The sequence below is a fragment of the Leuresthes tenuis genome, unplaced genomic scaffold, assembly GCF_036924035.1.
Source record: "Leuresthes tenuis unplaced genomic scaffold, fLeuTen1.0.hap1 SCAF_10, whole genome shotgun sequence".
Classification (NCBI taxonomy): domain Eukaryota; kingdom Metazoa; phylum Chordata; class Actinopteri; order Atheriniformes; family Atherinopsidae; genus Leuresthes; species Leuresthes tenuis.
Window position 1 is genome coordinate 21,893,706 of NW_027325364.1, and position 7,586 is coordinate 21,901,291.

Consider the following 7,586-nt stretch of genomic DNA (forward strand, 5'->3'; position numbering starts at 1 on the left):
AGCTCACACTACCCAGTCAAGCTCAGTTATAACCGTCTTTTTCAGGTGAAGTCAGAATGATTTCTGGTAATATGCTGAGAGAAAAAACTCTACCACCTGCCCAAGAGTGATAAAAGGAGAAGGCCTGGCACCCCCCAGACCAACACAATGTAATCTTCTCTGCGGGGAAAGGAGCATTGGAGGATACCTGGACATCTGACAAAGAGAGTTAGAAAGAGAATAATAGATTGAGAGAAGGGCATATGAGGAAAAGGAAACTGAGAGAAGGAGAAAATAATGGTCAACACACAATCACATCTCTTCTTTGCTTTATATTTATAAATACACTTGAAAGGCTAAATTTTTGGACTCAAGCCTTCAGAATTAAGACAATATGTCTTATTGTCCTTTTACTGTTTTCCCATTGTGGAAGCCTGTCTGGTGCCTGTCATGGTGCCAAACAAAGGACCCCACTGATAAACATGAGAGGCCGTCAAGGTGGAGAAAGAAGCTTTTGGAGCCTGGTTAGCTTGGGAACTTTAAATTCAGCTGATAGGTACTGGCAGACAAAAAAAAAAAGTCGCAATGGCTGTAGTCACTAAAGCAAAATATCTGATGGGAAGAAGGAATAAGTTAAGACAGGCCGTGACAGTTATTACCACTTAGCCAGGAAGTTCTGGAAAACAGAATGAAAGCTATAGAGAGAAAGGAGGGACACTGCCCTAACTGTTCTCAGCTAGGGTTGTGACTCTCTGACCTCAACTTGTGATAGTGTTGGGCATTTGAAACCAGATGGGGGACCCCTGAATCTCTGGCATTTGCCCTCCACCTGGGTGGATGCAGTGGATGAGTTTCACCTTGAACTGATAAAAGCTTTTGTAGTGTTGTAGTGCTGTCTTGGTTGACAGGCCAATGCATTGCACAGACCTTGGGGACAACATGTCTGGACTGGACAGTTGGGGTGGTGATCCCCTGTTTAAAGAAAGGTGACCTGAGGGTGTGTGATAATTATCGGGGGATCACTCTCCTCAGCCTTCTGCACTCACTCCTCTTGCTATTAAGTCCCTGTAAACATGATCGGCATAATAACTTTGACCTGTTCTCCGTTGGCAACAGAATTAAGATAGGCTGCCAAAAACTGTTTGGGATTTTCACCGACATGATTTTTAAAGCTTTGTCAGGATGAGGAATACATCTTGCATGTAAATTGAATGATCATATTTCTACTTTTTGCAGGTAATGTTGTCCTCTGGTTCCATCACAAGAGGGCTTTTGTTGCTCATCTGCAGTATTTTCAGTAGTGTCATGTGGCTGGAATGTGAATGTCAGAGGCCAAGGTTCTTTCTTGAAAAAGGATGGTATGATCCTTTTAAATAGGAATAAACTCTCTCAAGTGGAGGAGTAAATGTATCTTGCATTCTTTTTTTCATCCGACTGCAAAAGGAGAAGTGGGATCCACCATTAGTTGCTTGCAGGTTTTACAGTAAAGTGGTCCGTACCATATGAAGTGATTTAGGCATAATGCAAAGCTATTGGTTAATCAGCTGATCAAATCCTTTCTGTTACCACGGCTCTGAATTTTGGGTAATGTCCAAAAGAATACAATCGCAAAGACAAATGGCTGAAAGTTCTCCAAATGTTAGCTGAGCTGAGGTTACCCTATGAGACGGATTAAGAGGGTCTGGAATCCTGGAGAAGCTCAGAGTTACACTGTGATGGAGGTGAGTCGGGCGCTGGCCTATGGGGTCAGGTCAGTTAAGAGGGATTATACTGTATCTTCAAGCTGGCCTGAAAGTGGAGATCCCGATCTCCTGGTTGGGATTTTCAGTTGTCACTGTATCCATATCTCCTCTCTGGACTTGTAGAGAAACAAAATATTACTTAAAATTGTGCCAAGGCTTCTCTGACAAACTGAGATGTAAAGTAGTTTTGATGGTGAATAAGTATGAAGTTTAACTGTATATTTAACGGGTAATAAGTGTATATAAGCACTTCTTAACTTACATCTATACAATATATAGTCAATTGTCAAGTCACTTCATATAAAAAAGACCTTCTTGTGGCAAATTAGAGGGCTTTCTCTCTACTATGCATAGAGACGTGCTAATGTTTATGGAATAACACTGCCACTGGTCTCCTACACAAGCGTGCGTCAGCCAAGCAGCCATGTCACTTTCACACTGTGCATATACACATACAAATGTTTTCATTCAAAATAAAGAGGAGGGGCTCAGAGTACTTATTCAGGTAAACTAGAAAAGACCATTTTAACCAGGCAGTGTCTTGGGCCATTCACACAAACTCCTCTGCTCTTGAACGATCACTTCAGGTAAGCACAGGTATGGTGGCGCAAGGAATGATGATATTCAGGATTTTGATGTCAAGGTCAGGTTATTTGTCTTATCTTTTGGCTTGCCATTCTCATTTGATAACTATTAATGAAGTAGTTGTTTTATAGTTGAAGTACGTGTTTCTGACAGACAGCAATATGCATGTTAAGTACAGCTAATTACTGCATGCCTACAGCTTTTAAATCCCTGTAACAATGTGATCAAACAGCAAATATGTTTGTAATGATTTGTGATTGCAAACAGCTCCATTTTATTAATTCCTCTTTTGTGGAAAATATGTAGTGACTTATGCATTTAAGATATTCCCTACATGTGCAACAGGATGTATTCTAATATTTGCATTATTCAGGCCATAACTTGATTTGTAAACGACTGTTAATTTTACCAACAAGAAGAATATGAGCCTCTTTAGACCACCATCAATAACAATCATTAAAATGGAAAAACTCAAAGAAAATGTTCAAACACAAGCGAAAGTTGTCACTGCTCTAGATGTTGCTCTTCTGTTGTGTGAGGCATTTGAAAGTCAAAGGCCTCGTCAACCTTGACTTTGACCCGCAATCTGATACTGAACCTTGAGAACCCTCAGACAAAGGTCATGATGGAAGAAACAAAAATAGCATCAGAATAGGTTTCTGTATTGTCTTTGTCTCCATTTGATGTTCACTTGCTGAAAACTATCTATCTCTGCAAGATGCTACAGAAAATGGATTACATTTTGTAGCAGAATTTGTTTAAAGCCTGTAATTGATCTTATTGCCATTGTATTTTACATTTTGTCCACTATGCTTTTGCTTTGTATGGTTTGAAGAGCAGGCAGGTTTTTTTTTTAATTCAGTTGATTAATGTTAAGATATAAAGACACTGTAAATTTTGCTAACAGGCCAAGGTCATTTTCAGGTGACAAGACAAAATGGCCGACCATGTGGTCACTGACACCTCAGGCATCTGACATTGGACATTCTAAATGTCGACAAATATCAAATTAATTCAGAAAGTCTAATAAGTTAGTTGCTATGGCTTTAAAATATATATATTATAATATTTGTTTGAATATATGAAGGTACAGGATGTCATTCCAGCCCACAGCCATAGCATAGGGCTATGTTATGGCTGTGGATAACAACAAATTGCTTATGAGTATTATCTGTTTATTCCAATAAGGCAATAATTACAGATGTTAGTTGGACTGAGCGGCCAAGCAGCAGCAGCTGCTGCACATTAGCAAGCTAATATAATGTGATCCAGCAGTCAGAATAATCCAATAACATAGTCTCGTGTTTCACTTAAAACTCTTGTTTCATTTTAAACTGAAGTTACACAAACATTTCTCAAGTTTTTACACAACTTGCAGAAACTGAAGACATATTCAAATGTTTTTCCTCCACACTAGAAGGCTTTACCTCTGCTCACTGTAATCTTAGATGTTACCTGCGAGTCAACCACACACATGTTGAAATTCAAGCAGTAACAAGACAGAGAAGATCAGCTCGCACTGTAATGGCAACTTCATTTACAGTCAACACAGATGGGAGGGTACCACCATGGTCCGCCATCTTGTACAAGGCAAGGTTCCTGTCTGTTCGTCTGCACGCTAGCTGTTTTAAATGGAGCAAAGCAAATTTTTATTAACAAAGTAAAAAAGGAGCACACTATTAACTTGTGTTGATGTGCAATTCCATCTGAAAAAGAAATCCAGTAATAATTATAGATAGATCCAATATAAAATTGGTTATTTTAGCCACAGTTTAGCCACAATATTTCTGAATTCCTGTTTTCAGTCCAAGTTGCCATTTATTAAAACTGTACAAGTGGCTGATATTATTAAAAAGTTGTTTTAACTTCATAGAATGTAAAATTCATTAAATCAGTTATAAATTCACCTTGTGATCTGAAATTAAAAGTCAGAGATAGGTTGTCAGATTTTCTAGAACATTTCTACTGAAAAGCACATGGAAGTGATACCGAGAACAAAAAAAAGGATTTCTGTAGCTGAGAGTAGGCTGAAGGAAAGTTGTCTGGACACCTGCTGGGTTTCGTCCCATAACAAAAAGTGATCCGCTGTTTACTTTCCAAACACCCAGAATGCATCCCTGCTGACGAGGCACTGACCTTTCATACACAAGGACGTTCTTCCTCAGGAGAGGGCAAAGTGTGCACAGTGTTGCTGGGATGCATGTGTTAGACAGAGGGAAAGGTGATGAGAAAAATGTCTCACAGTCACGTCCTCTCTCTGTTTATCTGTGTCTTTCTCTAGCTGACTCAGTCGTGTTGAAGATGGGACATTTCACTCTTGTGGCTTTCACAGCAGGTAAACAAAATAGGGAATACATACCTAACATACTGTACATGCATACTGTGCATGAGTGAAAAATGTTTTCAAGTGGAAAAAGTAGCAGCTTTTCTCAATTCTTTAAAAACGCTATTGGGTGACAATATTGCAAAACACTGAGACAGCAAAAGAGTCTACATTTACTTTTCTGGCTTTTTTTCTTTTTCTAGTGCTGTTCTCGCTTTTCATGGAAACTGAAGCAAGTAAGTCTGAAAGTCTACATAAACCTTTCGTTGGTCTGAGACTGCTTTTCCGTGGTACTGGTTCGTGAATGAATCAAACACAAGTGACTTCTTCTGTTTTTAGTTTCGGTTCATTGGCGTTCTGAGCAAATACTTTTAGCATTAAAGTGTTAACAGTGATCAGATAAGCCCATCACAGAACAGACAAATCTTAAAACCTTCACTTTAACATTAACTATTCAACTTGTCAATAAATGATGATGAAGCGGAGGTGTCAAAGATATTAGTTTCTAGGCAAACGTGTTACCAGCTCTTAGGTTCATGTAGTAATTTATTGCGGACAAAGATCTAAAAATCTGAGAATCATTCATCTCTTTTCCCCTTTTCTTATATTTCTCCTCTTTGTGTTATTTCTGCAGATCCATTTGTTTACAGTAAGTGCAAACTCTACTATTTCTTATAATACAGAAATGAATCTATAATCTCAATCATTTGCATGTATTAAAATATATATATACAGATGTATCACTTAAGGTTATTGCACAACGACAAAACAGGGCAAATTTGTTTGCTGATCTGTTTGCTTTGCCCATAACAGACTATGAAAGGCTAAGAATCGGAGGCCTCGTCTTTGCCTGCTTGTTGATAGCTGGAGGAGTTGGCATCGTTGTCTGTAAGTGTTACAATCACGTAGAAGAATAATTTGGTCTCCAGTGGCACACAAAAGTTTGGTCATACTTTTAGTGTTATTGTGAATATCTGAGTAAGTAGGAGGTGAAATGATGTTGAAATGTGAACATCTTAACTAAGATTAATGTATTATTTTTTTAGAGTTATACAGCAGGAAAAAAAGGGGCACCATGCAAAAGTTGTGGCATCCCAAGAAATCTGAGCTCTTGACTTTACCAAGGTCTGAAAATCTGGATCATGAAGAAATTTAACGACAAATGTTGTCCACTTGTGAGCTTTTCTAAGCAAGTGCTCACCAGGAGAAGGCTGAAAAACAAGAGTAATTGGAATAAAAACCCAATATCACGTTTAAAAAAAACCTGATACATTCTAGAAAACAAGCTCTGTGTCCAGATGAGGATAAAACAGGACTCTTTGTTTGCAAAGAGCAAAGGGATGCAAGTGGAACTGGAAAAACATTCCCCTACAGCTGTGAAGCGCAGGGGTGGATCAAACATGCTGCTGCATGTAGCAAGCAGTGCCATAGGAACCATTTGACAGGTAGAGGAGAGAATGGATTAAGCAAAATGTGAGGAAAAGTATCATACTGTCAGTCAAAAGAATTCATTTTGAATTTAATTTAACAAGAAACACCTCAACATTGATATGACGACCTGAAGGGACATGTGCTGAAGGATTTTACCATGGTCATCTCTGTACCCCAACCTACCATCATCAAAGACGTTGGCTGGACCCCAAAGAACAGTGCATGCAACACAGCTCAAACCTTAACAGAATGGAAAGGATGCAAATTAGAAATAATTGTGATCAATACATTTTTTATCTAAAACATCATACTTTTTTAAATAAGTGCATCTTTTACTCATTAAGCTATTCACAGTAACAGAAACTGCCCAAACCTTTGCACAGAGGGTGGTGAAACAAACAAAGAAGTTCATTGTAATTTATTTGCTACTGAAAACATCCCTGACTGTCTTCACAGATAACCGCTGTGCCAGGAGAGGCAGGTAAGATGCTTCTGAAAGCTAGTGTGGACCTGTATTTGAGTCCATGCTCCCTCTCCCTCTTAATATCTCTCTGACTTTTTCTTTGTAAACTGCCATATTAACTGCTGCCACGCCCTCCTCTCTTACCTTACAGAAGATCGAGCGTTGACAACAATGACATCTGATAGCGCGCCTGACAAACCGGTTTCAGGCAGGAAGAAAAGCTGAAAGGGAATGGGTGGACAGATTGGGTGCGTGGTCGGGGCTTAAGAGAAAGCACACCTGCTCAGGTTAGACCTGTACAGACTAAAGAAGTGCAAATAATTCTCCCCCTTCATTTTTATTTGAAATCGATTGCTTTCTACACTGAATTATATGGAAGCAAGCCTTATCAATTGGCATTGCACGCAGTAAAATGTGATGAATTATGCCCCCGCCCCTGATGTATCATGGGTTTCCAAACGCAATCTGTATGTGTATTTATATGTAAATGTTTGTGCCTGTAAATACAAAAAGACTCCACAGAGTATTCTGTCTATCTGAAAGGCATACATACATGCCTTTGCTATCATGTTTAATATGCTGGTGAAATGGCTCCTTATTCAGTCTATAATGTGGGGGGGTATTTAGCATTATTACGTGCTACTTGTTGCATGTTTTTCTATATGGCCAACGACAGATCGGTTCAGTCACAAACCTGGTCAACCACTAAACTGTTAAAAGAATTAGGGAGGGGGAAACTATGCAAAATGAAACTGAAATAAATGTCACTACATCTTGAAAATGTTCCCGTGTCACACAGTGTTGTTTGTGCTGCGGCCGTGGAGTCATTACGTTATGACCCATAGTGCTGATGGCTCCTGCCTTACATCTCAGAATGGAGTAGCTCAGCCCAACTCGGCAAATTTCTACGCCTCCGTTCACGACGAGCTAACATTAACGCTTCTCTCCACGTCAGCTACGTGCTGACCCTGGATCAGCTTCCACGCCCTGCTACTGTTCGGTCGCTCATCTCATCAGCTGTCAAGCATCAGCAGAAACCGACCCGGGATCAGGATACTACAAC

The 7,586-nt window shown here is 39.5% G+C and overlaps 1 long non-coding RNA gene across 1 annotated transcript; it reads left to right on the forward strand.

Annotated features, from left to right (window-relative positions):
- The first annotated feature begins 4,607 nt into the window (after positions 1-4,607).
- LOC140316772 (uncharacterized) lies at positions 4,608-7,306 on the forward strand. The gene is made up of 5 exons (XR_011917343.1): positions 4,608-4,641; positions 4,833-4,865; positions 5,264-5,278; positions 6,517-6,541; positions 6,675-7,306. It is a non-coding gene; the product is annotated as an uncharacterized lncRNA (long non-coding RNA).
- Positions 7,307-7,586: the final 280 nt, after the last annotated feature.